Source organism: Falco rusticolus, chromosome Z, assembly GCF_015220075.1.
Source record: "Falco rusticolus isolate bFalRus1 chromosome Z, bFalRus1.pri, whole genome shotgun sequence".
Lineage (NCBI taxonomy): Eukaryota > Metazoa > Chordata > Aves > Falconiformes > Falconidae > Falco > Falco rusticolus.
Genome location: NC_051210.1, coordinates 45299872 through 45325017, shown reverse-complemented (window position 1 = coordinate 45325017; position 25146 = coordinate 45299872). Strand labels below are relative to the sequence as shown.

General features: G+C 38.5%; 1 protein-coding gene across 1 annotated transcript in view; it reads left to right on the top strand.

The window, feature by feature from the left end:
- TRPM3 (transient receptor potential cation channel subfamily M member 3) overlaps positions 1-25146 on the top strand; it is a 286044-nt gene that overhangs the window by 63607 nt on the left and 197291 nt on the right. The gene's annotated exons all lie outside the window — the stretch shown is intronic.

Genomic DNA, 25146 nt, shown 5'->3' with positions numbered 1-25146 from the left:
CATATAGGATCATACTCAGGGCAGTGTTTGCCCAAGCATGGAGCTAAATGTCTCCATTGACCATTGTTGCATCTGTTTCCCTGTGCAGCTATTAGGATATTCTCTGAAAATCTTCCTTTTTTTGTTGCTAAGCTTGATCTTATTATGAATAATCTGGAAAAAAAACCCTGTGCTTTGAGCTTGCTCCAGCATGTTGGCATATCTGCATGTCCTCTGACTCACTCCAAATTGTGATGCTGACAGATTATCACTTGCTTTATCTTTCCAGGTACCCGTCATGTCAATACACATTTTCATGATGAAAATCTGAACTGTTTGACTTTCATGATAAAAAAAGAGATATGTACTTTAATAATGACGAACCATTTTAAATTATACTTTTCATGTCGGTTTGCTATTCAGGATTGAGTATATTTTACTTTGACAGACTGGAAACAAGTCTAGGAACAAAATGGCTGCTATGTTGGGCACACAGAGAAAGAAATTTAACACTTTTTATGTTCAGAAAATAAATAGCATCAGACTTATCAAGCTCTGTGTGCAAAAATACTCTGAAAACAATATAGGAATGTGAGAAGAGCAAGGGGAAGGTAACCTACCAGCCCTATCTTCACATGAAAAGTAATCATGTCATTCACAAAAGAAATCAAAACAGTTAAGTAATTTTACTAATGCTCTTCTTAAATTTGTGTATGTGCCAAAAATGCTTTGAAGCTTTCAGTATAGAAGCTACATGCAGAGATTAGCTGAACCTTCAAGCTCACAGAAGGTCATTGTGCGTTGGATATTTTGATGGATGAGTCATTCAATGGTTAAGGAATAGGCTGGATAGCCTCACGCAAAAAGTTCTGGTCAGCACCTCAATGTCCAAGTGGAGACTGGTGATGAGTGGTGTTCCTCAGGGGTCGGTACTGGAAGTGGCACTGTTTGACATATTTATTAGTGACATGGACATGGAGATTGAGTGCACCCTCAGGAAATCTACTGACCACACAAAGCTGTGTGGTGCAGTTGACATGCTGGAGGGAAGGGATTCCTTAACAGTCTGGAGAAGTGGGCCTGTGAACCTGTTCAACAAGGCCAAGTGCAACGTCCTGCACATGGGTCAGGGCATTCCCAAGCACAAATACAGGCTGGGCAGACAATGGATTGAGAGCAGCCTTGAGGAGAAAGACGTGGGGTGTTGGTGAACAGGAAGCTCCACATGACCCAGCAATGTGTGCTTGCAGCCCAGAAAGCCAGCCATGTCCTGGGCTGCATCAAAAGAAGCGGGACCAGCAGATGGAGGGAGGTGGTTCTCCCTCTCTGCTCCGCTCTCGTAAGGCCCCAGCTGGAGTACTGTGTTCAGCTTTGGGGCCCCCAACATGAGAAGGACAGGGACCTGCTGGAGCGAGTCCAGAGGACAGTCACAACGGTGGTCAGAGGGCTGCAGCACCTCCCTGATGAAGACAGGCTGTGAGAGTTGGGGTTGTTCAGCCTGGAGAGAGACCTTATTAGGAGCTTTCCAGTACCTACAGCGAGCCTACAAGAAAGCTGGAGAGGGACTTTTTGTAGGGGCACGTAATGGTAGGACAAGGGGTAATGGCCATAAACTGGAAGAGGAGAGATTTTGATTAGATACAGGGAAGAAACTTTTCGCTACGAAGGTGGTGAGGCACTGGAACAGGTTTCCCAGAGAAGCTGTGGACGCCCCATCCCTAGAAATGTTCAAGGCCAGGCTGGATGGGGCTTTGAGCAACCTGGTCTAGTGGAAGGTGTCCCTGCCCATGGTGGGGGAGTTGGAAGCAGATGATCTTTAAAGCAACTTCTAACCCAAACCATTCTATGATTCTATGGCCAGTGTCATATTAATGAACACCTTTCTGAAACAGGGAAGAGATTTGGAGGTAAGCAAGTCAACCTCTGGAGTTGTTCAGATAACTTTCAGTGCTTACTTTTTTCTGCTCTGACTTGTCAGAAAAGTTGGAGATTGTTACTGTGGTACTGCAGGAGTTATTCTGGGAGATCAGATGGATGTTATTAATGAAGTAAAAAGGCTTTTCCAAAAAGAAGAACAAAGACAGATTGCTTAGGGGTCACTTGCTGATTTAAGGGAAATGCTCTTTTCTGTACGTTTGTCGTTGCTTCTTTCTGCTGAAAGCTGGGAGTAACATCTGGGAAGTGCTTCTGAAAACTTCATATAGATTTATCCTTACCTCTTTTTGGCATATTTCTCTGGGTGGGGCGGTGGTGGTGGTGGTGCAAAACAAAAAACAACAACAATGCCAAAAAACCCCAACACCAGGAAGTAAAAATGTTCTGAATTTCCTTTGTGACTCTGAATTATGCCTCTCCAGTAGTAGACCTGACTTGAACCTTTTGGAAAGAACTTTCTAATCATCCCCATTGACCATGGTTAGCCCCCATAACAATGCCTTTCAGATGAAACTAAATAGAAAAGTGCATGACAGGAGCATCCATGTTGTGCTTCATTTTCTAATGGGTATTCACTCCCTTGGAGCTGTCTAGGACAAGTACAAAGTTAAACCCTCCTATAAGCATACATTGTGGACCCTCAGCACCAACTGTTTCGCTCTACTGATCATCTCATATGGGCTAATACTTGCTATTGTAGACATTGCCTAAATTTATGAGCTGCACCAATTTGAAGACTCACACTAAAGCAAGTTACTTAGAAATTAGGGAATTAATATAAAGAATATAGAGAGATATAAAGAAATATAAAGATACATAAAGATAGATATACAATATAAATAAAGGAGTAATATCCTTAGTATGGTTTCTTAAACATAATACCACTACAAATCATAAACTTACAGTAAACCAAATTCTTCGCAGATGTTTTTAAAAGAAATTTTGGTTCCACTCTCTCCTTTAGTCTGATTTTTCTCATTCAGAGATCTGTGTAAATTCTTCCAGGGTGCGTATTTTTTCAGCGCTTGGTCCAGGTATGGAAGCAACACAGGCTTCTGGACACATTGAGATTAGCAGGAAGAATGGAACATTTTCAGCCTGCCACAACAGCACATGCAGCCCAGCTAACTATGATTGAAGACATATAATTGAAAGTCATTGAAGTCTGAAAGTCTTGACCTAGCAAGCATAAAACTAGTAACTTTGCCATATTCTAATGATTACAGAATTGATTTTCCTTCTTTTTTTGAGATGAAACCTAGTACAGTCTGCAGTCACCTTTCATGGGAAGTACAGATGCATACCATTTCTGAAAATGAGGTATTAATCAGGTAATTATCTTGCCATGTGGTGGCAAGAGTCCTGCCCTGTCATCTTATATTGCATCTGTTCTGGCAGAAGCCAAGACCTCGCTGACAAGAGGTTTGATAAATCACCCTCCAGTCCCCAGCAGGGTGATACGGATGCTTGTGCTTGCATTGTCTGTGTTACACTTCTGACAGCTGAGGTTAGGAGATCACTCTTGAAAGTTGTCATGCTCTTTTTTTTCCCATGAAGAGGAAACTTATTCAAGCTCTGCCTCCTTTTTTCCACTCTTTGCTCTAGTAGATGGTGTCAGTCTATTTTTAGTATTATCCACTTAACTCTGGCCCTTGAGACATCTGACTGAAAAGAGAATGACAATGTGAAGATAGCTACTGATGACAAAAAGTAAACCAATCATTTTGCCACTTCATCACTAATTTTCAGATCTCTAATACTTGGAAGCTTTTTGGGATCCCCTCTGGAACACTTCCTACCACAGTGCATTTCTTGAGGAAGAGGAATGGAGTACTTCTGTTATTACAGCTGTCAGTTTGATAGAGGGGAAACAGGCATTTTATATGTAAGGAAGGTACAAACTTTTGTTACAAAATTGTAGCATTTCAGAATATTCTACATTTTATAGAATTGTAAGCCTCTAAAGAGTGCTTTTAGATGTTTCCTTGTCAGATAACTTCGAATTGTTTTGAGAAAGGTGTATCTGCTTTTTGAAGTAACTCCATTTCACTGCTTTAATTTTTCATTCCCTTTGCACATTTGTTCCATTATTGGAACAGCATTATTTAAACAAGTGTTTCTGCATGCGTTAAAACCAGTTTTACAGATTTGCCTTTCTTTGGGGACTGGCTTTGGTGCTTAAAGTGAGGCAAAATTCAAGTCAGACTTTTCCTGTTTTGAGGGCATTTCTCTTTCTTTTTTTCCTTTTTCCACATGGACCCACTGTGCCAAGTAATGCATACACTGCTTTTGCATTTTTCCTACTGTTGACAACACCTATGGGGTCACTTCCTTCCTCTCTACAAGATATTTTAGAACCTCATTTCTCTGTGACTTCCTGTTAATCCTGGCCAGTTAGGATTAACTTGGGTTAGTCACTTGTGTCAAAAGTCTTGGATGTAGGGAACAGAAAACATGACAACATGAGTCTGAAAAGCCAGGTTAAAAATAGGAAGAACACTTGCCTGACTTGCTTTACTTTCCTATCTCTGACAGTCCTCAGTCTGAAACTAATGGAAATTTTATAATGGGATGATTCATGAGTTTTTAACAAAACCCACTGAGCAGTAAGTCACATAGCAGTTCCAGGTCTATTGAGATGCTTTCTGCCATGTTTCCACTGGAAACATCACATAATTTTGCATTTGAGGCCCTGGAGACATGAAAGATGCTGAGAAATACTTTGCCACAGGAATGCAGAATGTCTTACATCTTAGATGGTGACCAGGTTTAGGCAAAATTTATTTTGGCTCCTTATACATACTGGAGACCATTGTACAATTAATGGTTATTGACTTAACATATTCTGTACCTGAATTTTACCAAGGTTATGATATTGAGCCCTGTACCTTACGCTGAGCTTAAAAACCACTTTCAGAGTCAATAGGATCTGAGCATTTAGTAAGAAATAGGTAAAGAGAAGGGAAAGACACTACAATGACAGACCAAGACTGAGAGTTCCTGTGTGATAGTTAGACCAAAGGGGTAGCCACACAGTCAAATGAAATTGTTGCCTCAAACAAATATATATCTAACTAAATATGTGCATTGAGGACCAATAAAAATGAAGGTGTAACTGGAGCAGAGCCTGGAGTACCTGATCTCATAGTATCCTAGGACTGATAAATAAAAATCTTAGATTCAAATCTCCTTAGGCTGAGGAAGGAATTGAAGCTGCGTTGTTCATTTAGAGAGGTGAAGTGGCTTTATCACCCTAGTTCTTTGTGGGTATTTTTTCCATCTGACTGCATTTGACAAAATCTGGACAAATTCTCTAACACTTTTTTAATAGCTAGGGTTTTTTTGTTGTTTGTGTCATTTTTTGTTTTCATGGCTAAACCATTATGGATGTTAAAGATTGATGCATTTAAGTCCTCCCATTACCTAGGTTAATGGACTACACTCCTTGAAAGCACATATGTAGTTTTCATTGGGAAACATACTTGTGACTTGACAGATGTCTTAAGGATGTTTTTTACTTGAGGGTTGAGCTTCTTCCGCTTTCAGATATTCTGAACCGGTATCAGAGCATGAAAGAAAGCTTGTGATGAACTCCATAGTCAGATGCTGAGCATTTATGTAGATGCACTTGTAATAAAAGATCCACAGAATCTGGCTACTTTGTACTTCCATCTGCAACTGTCCTAGGTCCAGAAAGACAAATGGAAAGGAAGGGCTTGGAACAGGAAAGAAATGAGACAACTGAGAAAAGGAAATAGTAAAAGAAAAATCTAGATGAAAGAAACACTGTGATGAAGTGGAATTCTAAGGACAGGTGTTCATAAGTTACATAAACAAGAAAAGCTGCAGAAAGAAAGACTTCCCAATTATTTTTTACCAAAAAGTTTTATCAACATATAAGTGAAAAAAGAAACAATCAAGTGGCAAGCCAATAACAGTCAAAATTCACTCTCTCTCTCCAGTTCCCTACTTTTTAAAGTATATTTTTTAAAGTAGCTTAATCAAGTTGGTATGGCTCGAGCAAAAGGATTGTGTAGTCATGTACAAATGGTGATGAAAAGATGAGAAAGACAAAGAGTGAAAAAAAATTACGTACATTGTTTTCAGACAGCTTTTTGTTGTTTTGTTTATTTTTAACTTTTAAGATACCATGGTTCCAGATCAATTTTTTCTTTTTATAAAAGACCTTAAAAATTATCCTCTCTTCCCAGGATTCATCATCACCAGCTGAATCAACTGCTTACCTTTATATCTGCAATCTCCTCCTCTTATGATTTGAATTAAAGACTCAATGTAGACTTTCATAAAACAGAGCAAGGGACAAAACCAGTTTTCTTGCTAACTCCAGGGATGTTCCCAATTCACTGCCTTCAGAGCAGCAGCTGGATGTTCATTGTGCTGAATCAAGTATAATGAGAATAGAAACTGTATGTACTGCTCTGGTAATTGCACCGGAAACACCCTTGAGACATTCTGAGCCCAGTAATCTCTTGCAGAAGGAATGAAATTAAATGTCAGTTCTGCTTACACACTTATCAAAAGAGATTTTAATTGTTGCTTGATTAGATTAACATTTTACTTACAGTACTTACATGCACAGAATTTCAGATTATCTGTATTCTCACTCTAAAAGAAAAAGTCTTACTTGGGAGTGAAATGGTTTAATACCTACCTGACATTTATTTTCCCCTACTCCCTTCTTCGTCCTTTACTATTCATTTAGTTTACATTATCTGGCGAATTATTTTCAAGGAACAATACCTTGCAAAGACCTACGTTGTATTTCATTTGCAGGTTATACTATTAAGTGATGGTAATTTCTTGGAAAATTCTGTAATATTTGGTGAAGTAATGCTCCTGGTAAAATAGATGGTATAAAACAGTGTTGGTTAAATTGAAGCCAAGTCTGTGCTGCCTGTAGTGTAGCTGTAGTTACAGCATTTCGTACACCACAAATAACTCTGCCATTAGATAAATCTTTCTTTCAAATCAACTTTTGTGAACCCATTTTAATTTAATTTCTAGAGAAATTGTAACTGTACGTGGATGCTTAAGGAAACAGTAGAAGTCAGATTTTTTTATTTTTATTTTTTCTTCTAATGCCTGTAGTATGTTGCTATAGAGGCTTGCCTGTGGCAGAATTGATTTTAAGGGGCTTACAATTCTTTTACAAAAATCTGCTCAGGGTTGAAGATGGGCCAAACCAGTTCTACTGCTGAGGAAATTCTTTATGAAGCTGAACTAAGATAATTCATTATATGTCTTAAATACAGGATTGATATTACAAATTCAGTGAAATGGCAACAAATTTTCACTTCACCATACAAAACCCTTGAGTCCCATACTGGAAGTTTCAGAGATGTCTGCTACTTGGTTGAAAGAACATCTGAAGAGAGACACTTTCCCACGGTCTTGCTTTCAAAAGTTGATGTTCTATGCTTATCTTTTTAATTCTAGAAAATGAACAGCAAAGTACTAAAATAGACAGAGCAATGTCACTACAAGAAACTCATTCATTTAGCTCCAGGCAAAAAGCCTTTCAACAGAAGAAGGGGGTTTAAGCAAACATTCTATTTAATCCATACTTTTGGGTGTGCTCTTGAGTCTTGTTTTCCTTTCCCTGGCAACAATGTAAATTAGGAATGGCTTGACTGAAATTTGTTGAGTTTCACAGACACCAATAAAAGAACAATCTGGCTGGATAATGATTATTCATAGTAAGTAAGTTAATCCATGGGCTATTAAAGTCGATTAAAAGTGGAAGCCATAAAAGGGCATTTTTGAAAATAATTACTGGATTTGGGACTCAAAAAGAAGACATTAAGTAGTCTCACTGTTGGTTTATCTTTTTTTTCCTTCTTCTGAACCATCTTCTCATTGAAGAAGGAAAACTGAGGAAGGAGTAAGGGGTTGCAAAGGAGAGAATCAGAATTCAAAGAAATTCCTTTCTTTCTCCTGAAATCTGAGAAAGAAGTTTCCCTTACTGTTGCATTGTTTGTGTTTGGGTTTGTTTTTTTTCTTCAGTGAAAGGCCGTTGATGCTTCTGTTTAGTTCCAGTAAGGCTACTAGTCATGATGGATGAACTGTTTTCATTTCATCTGTGCTGGCCCATCATTCTGTTCTTCCTCACCAGGCAGTTTCTCAAGGTAACCACATCTGAGTTTGTAAGATGCAAGTGCCTATGGATGATATTGCTCACGTACTCTCTGTGAAATTTATATACCAATGCATATATTAGAAATTTAGAATTGAATGCTAGTAACTCATTTTTAGTATATATGTAACCTCTAAAAAAAACATTAGAGGCATTATTGTACATAAATATTATGATCTACTTAATAAAACCCAAAAGTGTCCCCAGATTTGCATTGTGAATTTACATGTGAGGAGAAGTATTTGTAAATTTCTGAGAACGGGAGTGAATAGATTTGAAAGAATTAGCCATCATATAATCTTGGTCTGAATGCTTCTTTTTGAAGGATGGGTTTAAAGTATTTTTGGAGGATGGGGAAATAGGAAGAAATATGTATTTTAAAACATAAGGAAAGATTCCACCTGATGTTTTAAGTATCCTGGGGATAAAATTATGAAACATCACAACTATTGTCCAGCTACAAATACAAAATAACCGCATGCTATTTAACTAAGTGGGTAAAACTTTTGTGAGATGGGAAAGCAACCTTATGATTGAGACCATGTGTAGGATAGTCTTAAAGAAGGAGAAACATAATACAACTTTTGGACAGTATCCCTGACTTTTTTGTTACCACCTTTTGCAACAGTGCTTGTGAGACAATACTCATGGAGATTTATTTGCTGTTGTACCCATGGCTCTTCAGTGAGTATAGAAGTGGAAACAAAAGCTTTACAAAATCAGATCACCAGCATATTGTACTAGCTTTCCATTTGCAAAAAGAACTACATGAATTGTTAGGCAATTGATGAATTGCCTCTTTGTTTTTTAAAGGATATGCTGGTGTTCTGGAAAAGCAAGAAGGGGAGGAGAAGAGGGAGCCTGTTTTAAGCAAAAACCCTTCCCTGAAGTCATATCCAGCATGTGCTACTTAAATGCAGAATCTAGAAAAAAGTAATTCACCTTTCTGACCTCTAGAGCATTTCTTTTCTTTTGATGATGTCTTTTGCAGTGGGCTAGAGGGAAGAGACAGTTCAAAGTAGTTTCACTAGTGGGATTCATTAGTAGGATGACTTTTCCAAGTTTGGCAGGTGGCAGAAACATTGTGATATTTGTGTCTTAACACTGGAAGAAAAGTCCTCTGTTCCTCTTCATGTGTGGGAAGCGAGTGTACTACTATCAGCCTATTTTTTTACAAACTAACAGGAAAAAAATCAGTTTCTTAGAGTGAAAGGAGCACAGTGAGATGTTCTGTGTCACATTTCTGTGCCATGTTTTTCTCGGCTCTGCAAAGGACTCCCCTGCCCTGCCTTGCCAGGATGACAAAAGGTTCTCTTTATTTAAGGATGCTGTGGGTAGGAATGACAGCAAGACCTCTTTACATGTTTACATCTTTAAAATACTCTTCAGGAATTACATTTTGGAAAAATAGAAATCCAGGAAGGGTGGAGGCAGTTTGAAAAGTTTTCTTTAACTGATGAACGGAAAGGAAATTGGGAGTTTAGTATTCATTCTGAAACTGACTTTCCTTGCTTTCTGTTTGAGATTTGATTTCAGTTTTGTAGAAGAGGTTTATCTACTGGATTAGATTGCAGAGCCAAAACTTTCCAGAGTTATATTACATATATTTGTACTTATCTTCTTGGGAAAATGGTGCAGAGAGAAAAAATACCTGAGATGAAAATCTGGTAGCTCATGAAGCACTGAAATTGCACAGCATCCAAGACATAATGTAGCCTCCAATTCACGCCAGTGGTATCACAGAATGGTTGAGGTTGGAAGGGACCTTTGCAGAGCTTCTGGTACAACCCCCTGCTCAATGAAGGCCACCTAGAGCCAGTTGCCCAGGACCATGTCTAGCTGGCTTTAGAATATCTTTAAAGAGGGTGACTCCACAACTTCTCTAGACAACCTGTGCTAGTGCTCAGCCACTCTCACAGTAAAAAGGCTTTTCCTGATGTCAGAGGGAATCTGTGATGTTTCAGTTTGTGCCCATTACCTATTGTCACAGGGCACCGTCCCTTCAGGTACTTTGTATATATTAATAAGTTCCCCCCTGAGCCTTCTGTGCTCAAGGGTGAACGTTGCCAGATTTCTCAGCCTCTCCTCATAGGAAAGATGCTCTAGTCCTTTCATCATCTTCATGGCTTTTCACTGAACTCTCTCCAGTATGTCCACATCTCTTTTGTACTATGGAGAACAAAACTGTACACAGTACTCCAGGTGTGGCCTTACCAGTACTGAGTAGAGGGGAAGGATCACCTCCCTTAACCTGCTGGCAACACTACTCCTAGTGTAGTCCAGGATACCATTAGCTGGCTTATGTTCAACTTGATGACCACCAGGACCTCTAGGACATTTTTTGCAAAGCTACTTTCCAACTGGTTGACCCCCAGCCTGTGCTGGTGCTTGGGGTTACTCTTCCTAGGTACAGGACTTGGCACTTACCCTTGTTGAATGGCATGAGGTTCCTGTCTGCTCCTTTCTCAAGACTGTCAAGATGACTCTGGGTAGCAGCACAACTGTCTGGTGTATCAACCTCTCCTCCCAATTTAGTATTGTCTATAAATTTGCTGAGAGTGCATTTGGTCCCATCATCTCGGTGGCACCTCACTAAACTCTCTCCAATATGTCCTTGTGTCCTTGTTTCTCTTGTACTGTACTGAAGAGACCAAGCTGTATGCAGTACTCTAGGTGTGTCCTCACCATTGCTGAGTAGAGAGGAAAGATCACTTCTCTCAACCTGCTGGCAACACTCTCCAAATGCAGCCCAAGATTTCATTAGTCTTCTTTGAAGCAGAGCACACTATAGGCCCATGGTCAGCTTAGCTTCCACCAGCACCCTCAGGGCCTTTTCTATAAACTCCTTCCAGCATAAACTGGTGCATGATATAGTGTGTATGACTTGGTACTTCTCTTTACTAAACTTCATAAGGTTCCTATCAGTCCATTTCTCCAGCCTGTCAAAGTCCACCTGGGTGGCATCATGACCCTCTGCTATATCAGTCACTCCCCACAGTTTTGTGTCATCACCAGACTTGCTGAGGGTATACTCCGCCCCATCATCCAGAAAAGGATGTTGAACAGGACTGGCCCTAGTATTGATCCTGCACTACATCACTAGTTACTGACCTACACTAGATCTCATGCTACTGATCATCACCTTCTAGGCCCAGCCGTTTAGCCAGTTTTAAATCCACCTCTCTGTCTGCTCCTCTAGCCTGTACTTCATCAGCTTCTCTATGAGGATCTTACAGGAGATAATGTCAAAAGCCTTAACTGAAATCTAGGCATAGAATATCCATTGCTCTCCCCTCATCTACCAGGCCAGTCATTTGATCAGAGAAGTTTATTAAGTTGATCAAACATGATATTCTCTTGGTGGACCACATTGACTACTCCTGATCATCTTCATGTCCTTCAAGGGCCTGGAAATGGTTTCCAGGATTAGCTGCTCCATCACTTCCCCAGGGACTGAGGTGACACTGACCAGCCTGTTGTTCCCTGGCCAGGTCTCCTTCTTGCCCTTCTTGAAAATAGGAGTGACACTTGCTTTTCTCAGTTCCTCAGGTACTTCTCCCAATGACTGTGATTGATCAAAGGCTATAGAGAGTGTCCTGAGAACGACATCAGCCAGCTCCCTCAGCATTCATTTAGTGCATCCCATCTGTGCCCATGGACTTACATGTGACTAGTTTGCTTAAGCCAGGGGTCCTCAAACTACAGCTTGTTCACCAGATATGGCCCCCCAGGGTCCTCAATCCGGCCCCCAGTATTTACAGACCCACCCGCCCCCCCCTCCCCCGCCAGGGGTTGGGGGGGAAACCAAGCAGCCGCAGATGGCTGCCTGCCACTGCATCCGCGCGCCGGCCCCCTGGTTAAGAAGTTTGAGGACCCTCGGTTTAAGCATTTATTCACTGACCTAATCCTCGTCCAGAAAGGCCAAATCATCCTTTCTCCAGACTTTCCCCATGGTCTCTGGAACTTGGGATTCCTGAAGGCCTGTCTGGTTAGTAAAGACTGAAATGAAGGAGGTACTCAGTACCTCAGCTTTTTCATGTCCTATGTCACCAGGGTCCCTGTCTCATTCAGCGGAAAGGGCCCACATTTCCGCTAGCCTTCCTAGCCACCCATCTATTTATAAGAGCCTTGCTTGTGGCCTTTGACATCCCATGCTGGAGTCAGTTACAGCTGGGCTTTGGCTTTCCTAACCTCATCTCTGGATGCTCAGATGGTATGTCTGTATTCCTCCCAGTATGTCTCCATACACTTTAAATAGCTGTTTCCCCATGCCTGTTCTTTATTTGTCCATATGGAGACTATCAAAGGTAACACACACCTGACTAAAACACAGTCTCTCTGTATCACGAATACTGACTCAGTAGTGAGTGGAACACTGGCTCCTTCATGCTGTAAATTTTCTTCCATAGACAATACATAGATAGCACTTCAAATGTATTTACAGTAGCCCTCAAAAGTAAATTATTAGGTGTACATATTAAAAAGGTTGTTAACTGGTTGCTCTTAATTTCCTTACTTTGGTACAATTTCATATAGATATGTAAGAGAGCAGAAAGTGTTTTAGTAAGGATTTGAGTTTGTATGAGCTTTCACATAGGTGAAAAGACTGTTGCAGTGTTGTACCATCATGACGATACACAAGATGACCTATTCTGCCACTCCTGTTTCTCTCAGAAATAACTGATGTTGCTTTCTTGCAAGATCATATGCTGCTCTGCAACAGTATTTTTGTATGTCTTGATCTACTTTAAGTGGCAGTCTGCTTACCAGTCATCTGGTGGCAGGTCAGATGTTTATTCTGAGATTACAGACAGTTCATTTATGTCTAGCTTTCTGATTGTTTCCATGCATTCTATTTAACTGGTTTTCTTCTCCATGTCACTGTCAGCAGTGTAGGCTGTTTTATTATTTGATACGGTAGCCCAAAACATGCAGAAGATGCTGGGACCATATTAGGAATTGATTTGGAAAGATATTCATTGTGATACAGGAATGTATGCTGTGTTTATGGTAGGATAATATATCAGAAGGCTTTATCCTGAAGAGGTAAAATGGTAGCTATAAAATGTTCTTTAAATTACAAATTATATTCTGATATATATTGTAGCATTTTTTATAAGAAAGGTTGTAACTCTCACAATGGTTGTGCTCAATTTGTTTAATAGACAGCTCTAACAGCTGAAGATTTTTATCTTTAATTCAAAAAATGTGTGCTTGGAGCATGTGCCTTAGTTGGTTCATGTATATGGTCATAATTACTTAGGAAATCTTACAGAAAGACAGAATTCTAGACTACTTAACAAGCAGGTTTCTTTGAAGCAACATGCATTTATGTAATGCACTCTGTCTTGTCACAGTTCTGGAGAGCCATTTACTGCCAATTGTAGACTGCTTTGCCTGGGTCCCTATTTGCAGTTGTAGTCATAGCAAGGGACGGGTGTTAAAGCAGGTCTGTGATTTACTTATCCTGCCAGGTGATCCCAGTTTATTCACAAGCTTAGAACAAATATTAGGCAGCCTCTTTACTGACTCCCTCCATGTGCTGCTCTTCATGACTCATCTATTAGGAAATACTTCCAGGCTATGACAGACATCGTTCTTCTATACTGACTCCTTATAGGGTGGCCTCTTCAAAGCAGAAGAGGAGGATTCTCTAGGGTGGAAAGCAAGTGTTAGAGCTATGTATCTTGATAGGCTTAGAAGTAGAGGGTTTTTTCTATCGGTTTGTAAGAGGATAACTGGGGCTTCTCTGATCTTGTAGGTATAAATAAGACATTAGGTTTAACTGCCTACTGGCTCATGTTTCACCTCTGAATCTATCGGCTCTTGTTCTGGTTCCTTTACTTGAGAGTATATGGTATTTATCATATCTTAATTCAGATTCCAGTAAAGTATCAAGTGTAAAGATAGTGGTGAAATAAGGCTGAAACTTGACCTTTGTGCGGCATCTAAATTCCGGTAGGACTCAACCTGCTGTTTGTGCTGCCTGCTCTTTTCCGCTGTCTTGCCCGAGATAAGCCAGCGTTGTTTTCACGGAGGTTGCAGTACTGTGAATATGCACGCTGTTGGCTCTGAACAAGAAATGGTGATGTTAAATATTGATTTGTGGCAGGCTGGTGTCTTAAAAAAGAAAAGCACACTCCCACAATTCAAAGAAAAATATCATCATGATCAAAGGAGCAGGCTAAGATTTCAGGCTCTGGCAGGGAAAAGTGTTCATATTCAAGGGCTGATGTGGACAGCTGTACCTGTTACTAAAGAGCTATGATGCCATGAAATGAGGTCTGTCTTTATGTACTTTTGGCTGTAGAACTGCCCAGAAAAAAGTTATTTATAAGGAATAGCTGATGACTGACTATTCTACAAAATCTAGTAAAGCAAGTATAGCTGACAGTAAACAAGTAATTCTGACTGTCAGACATCTGCTTGGGTATTTTCAGTGCTGGAGTGTGCTGCTGCCTGTTTCTTCCGTTGTCTTTTTTTCATACATGACTGTGGTGGAAGGACATTTTCACCTCTGGCTGCCTCTCCTCTTACTCTGTTGGAGAAAGTGAATCTGGCATCACTCTACTTCCAGTTTCTAGATTGAAAGGACTGAATTAACTTGCTGAAATCTCAGCTGTGGTAATCTGCTTCCTCAGAAAAACTGGACATGTAATTGTGTCTTCTTTCACAGTTTCACAAAGATCACTGCAGATATTCTCTGGACATTGTTGCAGTCTGGTTATCTCAGAGCTTTCCAAACTTTCCATCTGTCTAACTTCTTGATCTAAATTCTTGATCTAAACCAAAGGCTGTTTCTGAGGTCTGTTTTCTTTATTTCTTTATAAACTATTGAAACATGTAGCCTTTGTGTACATTGGGAAATTACTCTTTTTTTTCTGTACTGTTCTGTAGTATCTGCATATAGTATGTACTGTATATATATATCTGTATAATATGTTTAAGCATACCAGCTGTAGAGTTGTGCTTTTAGAGGAATTATGTGAAAAAAAGCTTCCCTTTCTGCAACACTTAGCTCATGTGTGGCCTGCTAGACTCATTGACTCTCACCTCTGTGCTGTTGGTGTCATTCACATATTGCATATTTTAAGTCCCAAGAAGCATTACCAGGGAAAGAAAACAATGTATGTGATGAACTTTAAACCTTATACACTGAATTCTCTGTGATGGATTATCTTGTTTTTTCCAGCCTTGAATGAGAGGGTAAGAACCAGCTCTAGAACTGAAACAGAAAGGACTGAAACTGAACCACCCACAATCCTTTTATATCATGTTTATTTTTTTGTTCTGTTTTGAGTTGCTAGTGGCCTTTAGTCTCCAGCTACCACTCATGTTTCACATTGCTTAAATGTGGAGGTGACTCTCCTACTGAGTGGCACGTCTTCCTGTTTTCTTTCTAAATCAGGAAAGAAATGATGGAACAGAGTGAATACCATATATTTTTGTTGCATTTGCTTTTCTGCTGATGAGTCCAGATAAATTAAGTGAGAGATCAGAATGTCCCACAGCACAAAAAAGCTAAGATTAGTATAAGCAATATTTTACTGAATTTTTTCAGGTAATTTTTTTTTTCCTTAAACATCTGAAGATTCTTATAATCAAGACACACTTCCTTTTTCTTTCTAAAGAGTATAATACTCAAAGGGATAGAGGGGCATGGTGGGAGGGACAAAAATCCAGAGTGTACTTACTGAGGATAAAGATGCATTTCTAGTTAATTGAGAGTGAATTTTTTTCTTTCTGATGATATTTGGGGCTACTTACTGACTCACCTCAAAACCATTTTTCTCCACTATGTTAGAAGAAGAGATACCAGGTGTAGCAGGTGGCATTGCCAAAATCAGCAGTCATTCAGGAAAAAGACACTTGATCTGTGAGGGTCTAGAGAATAATTTTAAAGTACAGGACAGAGGAGAGTGGCTTCTTCAGCTTAAAAACAAAATGTTTGGGAAAGTATCTGTAAACATAGTTCAATAAACAGGGGAAAGAATGAGCTAGTTATTTCAGCAAGTTACAGTTATTGACAGAGTAACAAACAGTGAAAAAGCAGACCAATAACAAATGTATACTAGGAAGGTGGAAAAAGTTCCCTGACTTTGTCAGCGGTAACATTCTGAAACAGCCTTCCAATGAAAATTTTAGATGTGGAAGACTGTGCACCTCTAAGGACTTATCCCATCATACAGCAAGGGGGTTATGCGATATGATTGTGATAGGTATGCAGGGCCTAGGAACAACTGGATGCTTCAGTCACGGAATCCCCTTCCCTGACAGTGTCAGCAAACAGGTGCGTCACTGTGTTACTGGTGATATTCACTGGTTTATCCTCAAATGGCTGGTAAAGGATCAGATGGGTTTTTGGATTCCCTTCTCAAAAATGCAGGAAATAATACTGGCAAGTTTGCTTAAATCTAGCTGCTGAAGTTTTTACAAGCATTAAACCTAGAGGAAAATCAGTGCTAACCAGATATGCAGATTTGAAGGGGCTCCACTAATTAGGCTGTGACTCCTTCAATCACCAGCTGGCCTGCAAAGCCAGCCAGCAGTTTTCTCAATCACTGTTTCCCAAGGTAGTCAGTAAAGTGTTAGTTCTTGGAGTAGACCTTGTCAGACCTTTTTGGCAAGAGGGAATTTTGTTTATTTGTTTTCAATGAGTTTGTGTAGAAATAGTAAGAATTCAGAAATCTTAAATAATTTTCTGAATGACTTTGGATGGGTGCTCTGCTATCCCTTGGGAACAGTTTTGTTTAATTGGATGGAAGATGACACCAAATGCCTGCAGCTCCTTCCATGCTGTAGTCAAGAGTCCTTATTATTCAATTGCATGCTTCTACATTCATTTTCTGTTAATTCTCCTTCTTCCATCCACCACACATCTGCCTCAACTAATTTCTGGTGTTTTTTTCAAGAGTTTCAGATTTTCAGCTTGGAAATCCTCTTGCAGATTTGTGGTCTTAAAATCCATTTCTTTTATAGTTGATTTTTCTTTGATTCAATTGTATGTCTTTGTGGTAGGTCACAATTTGAAGTATACAAACAAAGGCAGACCGTTTAATCAGATTTCAGCCTTAAAAACTGAGGCATCTACAGCCATGAAGATTGTGCTTATTGCATCGACAGATTTAGTGAATGTTTCCCTCTACAGGCTGTGTTGACGGTTCAAGTAGAAGCCTGCTAGTTACTAACTCTTTGTGGCTTGAGGGTTTGGGGCTTGGCTTAGTTCCAGCTATTAGCTGTAGTGTCTGTGTACTCAGTGATGTTTCATCACACTTTTGGGGTTTTTTCCTCCTTTAAGGTGTAAGTATTTGTCATTGCCCAGTGCATAAATTTGTACCAAAAACAGCATATGGACTGAAAACTAATCTGGCCTTCAGTTTTTCATACATATGTGTAAAAATCTTGTGATGTACTCATGTGTCAACTTTTTTTTTTTAATAATACTCTGGACCAAAAAAACCCCCCAAAAAACAACAAAAAAACCCCAAACACCAAAACATGATACGCAAAAAAAACCCCAAAAAATCCAAAAAACCTCACACCTGCATAAGTTTGAAAAAGGGTCTTTGCTTTTGAACATTAACTTTTTCATTGACTCTTTGTGCTCCAGTTTTTGCATTTATACCAAAATAAGAGAACCTTGAAGTCTGTCACTACATACCTGAGTGTTTTCTGGGGTTTTATTTTTTTTAAATCTTTTTCTTAAGGTTGTATTTTTTCTGAGGCTTTTCCTGCACCATTCTTCATTTAGCAAATGTCATCAGACGACACAGTTGGAAATCTGAATAATATGTGACTTTACTAAGGTACTGCACAATCCTCTTTAGCCTTGCTTCTGTTGTTACTTTCCATTTCTGTCCTCCTCTTCTTCTTGTACGTGTGCATGGGCTATGGAAACTGCATTCTTAGAGCGGGAAATCTTTTCTTCAAAACTATTAATAAGACTTCTTGTATTTCGCTGGTGCTGTGTAAACTTTACATAGTACCAATATCTAGCCATAATAAATATCTGCTGGAGTGAATAGGAGAAACAACTTTAGAAAGAACAATTTCAACTTTTATTTCCTTACAGTGGGTTCTGCTTTTGTTCCAGTTGACATATTTACCAAATAGAAAATTATTCTGAGGTCTATAATGCCACAAAATATCTATAATGGAATTCTCTAGGGCTTTGTATAGGCAAGTGTACATCTTTTAAAGATCTGTTTACAGAAGTTCATGACCATTAGCATACACTGAAGTTCATTATTTGGATAAATTCAGAGAAGTTGCCAGCTGTGTGGACTATAAAATTTAATTGAAAGTGATCAAAACTGTGTGGTAAAAAACAGTGTTTGTATCTCATGAGGTCTAACCAGGATGTTTAAAAGAATGTTTGCTGTCTCACATACATTAAAATTACAATTCTATTCATGGAAATTTCATTTTCTGCTTCTAGTTGTGATCTAGTTGTGATCTTATTCCTTACCACGTAATATTTTTTTTTCTTTCTTTTCTTAAGCAAAGCATCATTTTTTGAAGACCAGTTCAATACATGCCAGCTAAACTTTTCCTGACCTTACATCTATAAATTGCCTTATATTCACCTTCAGGTCCTCTCCGTTCCCTTAACTCCACAGTCCTGAAGCAAAAGACTTAAAGCAGTGAGAGAAAATTCTGTCAAACTTCCTCACACATCTTTCTCGTGATTTTATCTAAGTAATTAATCTATGAGTATCCAATAACCTGATCAGATACCTCTCCAAAATCTCCCCTTTGATTGACTGTATGTGATACACCCGTGTTCCTCCTAACTTCATTTTTATTTGAAATCTACCCATAATCATAAAAAGTTCACATCAGGCACTTTCTCATATTCCCTGAGAAGTGGCTTCAGGCGATCCTCTTTCTAAAGCTCACCTGCTTTTGTACTTTGCTTTCTGCAATCTCAGTTTAGGGGCTAATCACAGAAACATGGAATCCTTTGGATTGGAAATTACCTTTAAAGATCAGAAAGTCCAATGGTTAACCTAACAATGCCAAGTCTACCACTGAACAGTGGCCCTAAGTGCCACATCCACCTGTCTTTTAGATACCTCCAGGGATGGTGATTCAACCACTTCCCCTGGGCAACCTGTTCCAACGCTTGACCACCCTTTCAGTGAAGAAATTTTTCCTCACATCCAGTCTAAACCTCCCCTGGCACAACTTGAGGAAATGGTTTCCTCTTGCCCTGTCACTTGGTACTGATACCATACTTTTGAACAATATTCAAAAGATCCTTTTTTGCAGCCTCTTTACTTTAGCTGTAGGTCTCACTGGTTGTTCCTGTTTTACTGGTGAAAGTACATTAATGTGCCGTTAAAAGCAGCTGAATAATTTACATGCACTAATAATGTATAAGCTATGCAGCCATCTTAAGGAGAACAGGGGAGGGATGGCATACACAACAAAATATAGCTTTTCTGGGAAGGAACGGGGACACCAAAAACAAACAAAGAAACAAACCCACCACCACCACAACAACAAGAAAAAAAAAAAAATGAAAAAAAGCGCCAGATTTTCACACATCTTTAGAGAACGAGCTGCACATTCCCAGTGCAGTCTGTTACAGATTACATGGATGGCCTCAAACTGGCTGTTCTCTGCCTGCACCTAGAGCCATGGTCTTCCAAAAATAATATGTGAATATGCATATCTAATCAGAACACAGCACTGAAGAGTGTGGTATTATTAAAAAAAAAAAAAAATCCCTTTGATGACAGTTCACACCAATAAAAGAAAATTCAAGAAAGAAATAGGTCCATTGATGTCCTGTCAGATGATTAAGTGAATATTTTTGTTTAAACAGATGTTTCAATAACATCTGGTTACTTTCTGTTCCTATATAATGGAATGATCCATTTCTTCCTACCAATTCCTGTATCAGAAGTAGGAGAAGTTTGTATTTCAGATTATTTTGAAGGCTAGACATCCATTCTATTGAATCCAGTAGCCAAAACCTTAACTTTGTTTTAATGAATTATCACAAAGGGTATTACCTGGTGACAGTCTTTTTGCATTCTGCTTCTACACTTTATTTCTTTGGCAATATTTATAATTAATTAGATACAGTTGAAAACCTGACAGGGAAGAAATAAAGGGTTCTATGCAGTTACTTTTTCAATTATGCTACCTATTACTGAGCTAGCAAAATTTCAATTAACTGTAATTTGAAGAGTTCGTCACATTGTAAATTTTGACCAGTGCCTCTAGCATTTTAGTTGTGACAAATTGTTGCTTTGTTCAAATGATTCTGTTTTTAACTAAATATTCTTCTGTTAACATGTCAGGTCTGTTCTGTTAGCATAAGAAAAAGCAATGTATAGAGTTTAAAGGTGTAGAGAGAGAAGTTGATTTACTTTTTTAAAAACAATCTAATTATGGGAAAATCTAGTATCTCAGCTTGTTGACAAACATATCTCCCCCACCCTAGCCACTGCATATTATACAGGTTTGTGGCTAGATGCCAGGGTAAACTGTTGTGCTCACAGAGAGCTCACAACACCTGAATGACACTGTGGCCTTGCTGTAGCCAAAGTCCTAACTAGGCACCAACTGGCTGGAAGGTGAGATGTTACTGGAGATCTGAATGTGGAGTTTGCATGCCGTTTCGAGGTAGCAGCGAAGTCGGAGAGAAAAAAAGCTGGTTCTTGGCATCTCTGTGCATTCACAGGAAGCCTACAGGAAGAAACATGTGCACAGCCTGCATGAAAGCCATGTAATACGGACTGTCCTTGGTGAGCTTGGGAGGTCTTGTGTCTACAGGTAGCTGGCATGTAACCAAAGGAAATTAGCCGTGGCTAGTGTTACCTAAGCAAATCCTGAATAAGGAAGCAACTGCTGCAATGGCTTATGCTTTCTTCTGGCTGGTCACATTGTTAACAGAGGAAAGGAGGTGTTGCCAGAACATTTCTGGATTGTCTTAGAGCTGAATTCAGAGGCAAGAGGCTCTAGAGAGCAGCTGTACATCAGAGGGAGCAGAGTGGTCCCCTATCTCCTCTCCTGGCAGCTGCATTGAACATTCTTTGTAAAAATCAGGCCAGCACTGCTTACTTAAGATGAAAAATCATTATGTGCAAGACGAAGCATACATCTGTTAACTACTCCCAAAAGTATTTCTGTCAAGAAACATAAAATTTCCATATTTTACAAATGCTGTTTTTCTTATCAGCCTTAAGCAGCTAGCCTTTAAGTATAAAGAATAAAATGCTGGAGAATATTTTACAGATTTTTTGCACCATTTACTTAGACAATCCCGCTTCTGGCTTTTTTCAGGCTCACAGGAATTTTGATGTAAAATATACAGACTTCATGTATCACTTTGGTTTCTGTTCTTGAGTACTTGCTAAAATTTCTCTATTCCTCTTAAATATTATGTTGAAAATTGTTTTCTGAATTTCTCCTGCATTCTTGAGTCATTTAGAATTCCAGATAAATGTGGCAGCTCTATTACACATCAGAGTAATGAACCTTTTCTATGATGTTTTGATGAGATGTCAAATCTAACTGTTAGTTAGTTAGATTAGAAAATTAGTGGGCCCAACTAACATAAACAAGCAAAGTTTTGTGGATTTTCCTTAGTGTGCAATCTGGGAAGGGACATGAGATGGAAAATGAAGAAAGCAGGGAGGGTGAAAAACTTCAAAAGAATGTGAAAAAGTAGGAACCTCTATTTGGAATATAGGCTTCTATAACATGCATGAAATTAGTGGTGTAGTTCCAATTTAAAATAAGTATTCCAGATGTTTGTTTACATGAAAATGAATACATAAAGTCTGAAGGTGTTTCAAAGAGGGAAACAGAAGAAACTGGCAAAGCCAAACTTGAGAATTTGGTTGAGTAGAGTATTCCAGTTCTCCAGAGAGTCTGCCTTGCTTCTAGTATTTTGACATCACCGTTACTCTGAACAGGCAGGTCCTTCATGTGGCCCAATGACAGAGATGGACATATGCCTACCATATACAGACCACTCTGATTCCTTTCTTGCTATAGTTTGCAAGCTTTGGGTCCTTCTCATGTACCCCTTAACCTGCCCAGGTTAGTATATTATACAGCATATATCCTTTTGTCTTTCTAGTTATAATTTCTAGGAAATAGCACATCTACGCTTTACTTTTCATTAACTTCAGCAGTTGAAACTACTGACGAATCAGCAGACAAAACTGCAGTGTATTGTCTTAACAAATACTGATATCAAAAGTAAGGATGTTTTGATTTTTATTACTGAAAGGAACTATCCAAAATATGCTAAACTGTTAGATATGGATCTAAGTATGGACTTTAAAACAAATTTGCCAGGATAGTTACTGCCCAAGAACACTTTGGGAAACAATAATCTATGATATAGAAAATAGTTTCAATTATTGATTTTGAATACTGTATAAAGTATAAATTGTGAAAAGATTATCAGACCTCCAAAGAACTGACAAATAAAGTCCGTATTAACAAATACTTGGTATACATCAGTCATATAGAGTTTGGGGATTATTCACGAACATATTTAACAATGCTATTGAAAATATACCTAAGAAAAATCAATGCAGCAGAGATTAAAAAGAGCTGCTATCACAGGCATTTCTCAATATAGTACAGTTCTAAGTGGAATGCACTTAGAAACAAATGGAATCGACCATACCTCACAGAAGATAAGAAATTGTTAGTGCTTTAGTGCTTTTACTGCAAGGATCTAATCTTAATTCAAAAGACTTTTATTTAGAGCATCTGAGGCACGTGGTAATTAGGTGTATTTAATATTTAATTGTAAATAAAGTCTTTGTGTGTAGAAAAGAAAAATATTTTATCACATCCCCAAACAGTATGCAAAGTATGTAGTATGTATAATATCAGAAAATAACATTACAGATTTAGCTTTCCTGGTGGTGAACGTACTTTCAAGAAAAGCTGGGGGAAGTGGCATGATTTCAGATAAATAGACTGCCTTCTATAGAAGGAAAATAGGAAAGTTATGAACTAAATATTTTATGCAGAAAAATAAAAGCAAAGCACAAAGATCAGTGCAAAGGAAGCCTTTAAGAAAAGAGGTCATTTCCGTCCAAAATTACTGTTTTCTGCAAGATGTAAAGATACATTTACTTGTCTAAGGGTTCATCAATAATTTCACATTTAAACTTTTTCATGATAAACACTTTGTAGTGTAAGATCTTGTACTGAATAAGCATGTATTAAAAAGTCAATATTTAAAAACATACTGCGTTGTATTTGCTTTGCATATTGCATTCTATTACGTTGATGAGATTTAATTGATTCAAAGAATCATTAGTTTTATCCAAAATTATTCTTAAAAAATACTTACATTAAACATGACTTAATTTTTTAAAATTTTTCTGAGCAGAATGAAAAATAAAAACTGACTTTGTGTCAAGAAAATTGTTCCATTAGATTTGAGGTTATATATGTTATTGCTGGTAATAGAAGGCAAAGCAAAGTAAAGGCAGGGACCACCCTTCTTGCCTGTCTGCTGGTTAGATTATTTATTCAGGACATGGGAAACAGAAGTCAACATTAGTTTAGATTGTCTAAATAATTAAGTGCTTCTTGGAGTCAGAAGTGTAATTCTGGCATCCCATTACTACTATCCCCCTTGAAAACTGTCCACAGTTTCAGAAAGCCATTCTCATTAGTATTATGGTCTGTTTCAACAGGTCACATTTTATACTGGAGAGGTAGACATATTTCCTCTACAGCATATTTTATTTGAGGGATAGAGGTGAGGAATTTTTTTTTTTTTTTCCAAAATTTTAGTCGCACTTGACATCCATGACTAACAAAGTACTAAATACTAAGGGCAAGAAGAATAATACTGGACTGCTGATCAAAGTACTCTCTGGGCAGTAGCAGCACTGGATTTCGATTCTTTACAACAGCAAATGTTTGCATATGCAGAGAGGAGCTGTGTCAGCCAGACAGGATGGGAAAACTCTGCTCCTAAACACACTAGTGGTTAGCAGTCATTCTTTGGAAGCTGGGAAATATAATTCACCAAATTTGCCTGCAGCCTACATTTTCCTTTTTGAGTAAATATCATTATCGGGCTCAAAAGTTGCTGAAAAAGCACTATAGAATAGTATTCACAGTTCCTCAATATCTATTTTTCTCTGTATCTACCACCACCTCTTGCTTTTTTTGTTGGTTTTGGGAAGGCTTTCTTTTAAGCGTTGTATACCTCCATTCCATGAAGAACATGTCAATCACAGTAATTATTTTATGGTCTATTTTCATTTTACCAGGGGTTTTAAGTATATATTAATGTCTATTTTTCTTGACAAATACAAAATCACTACAGGGTCATACACAGTGAATTGAAAATTCTCCTAATTATAGAAGTAGTTTATAATATGCTAATTCAAAATTATTGTAGCCCCGTTAGCCAGGGAATTAGATAAATCATAATTTGTTGATTAACTGACACTGAAAATCACAGACAGCTAGTGGGGCAGTAAAGAATAATGCTATGTGAGGTTTCATTAGGTGTAATCCCCCTTGCACCAAAACACTAAACAGATTTGAGTGTCTTATACCAGAATATACTCTGTTTACTCAGAGTTCACTTCAGTGAAAATTTAAAGGAAAAGGAAAATTCAAAACTGAATTTACTATTCTTCAAGTATCGTATTTTAAATACAAATATTTTAAACTGTATGATACAGAAGTCTATGAACCTGTCTACTGCAGTTGGTATTGCACTCTTGCCTTAGACTCATTAGCAGCATGGCAGGGGTCTAGATTCCAAGGTTTGTATTTCTGCCATCCAGTCACAATAGTAACGATATAAGTTGCATCTGTCTGCAAACTGCAGGAGCAGTTTATGTGAGAACATTGACTTGCAAGTCCTTTTTCACAAAATGCTCTTATATAGGGTAATTCTGTCTTGTAAGGAGAATTCCTACTTTGTTTTGTTGAAGTCTTTACTGAGGAAGTTAAACTTGTTCTGAAATTATTTGGAAAATGTAGTTATTAAAGCACCTGCTTTGGATAATTTTACTTCTGTAAACTTACATGTCCAGGAAAGAAACATTTCCTTTCAACTTTTTCAAGGT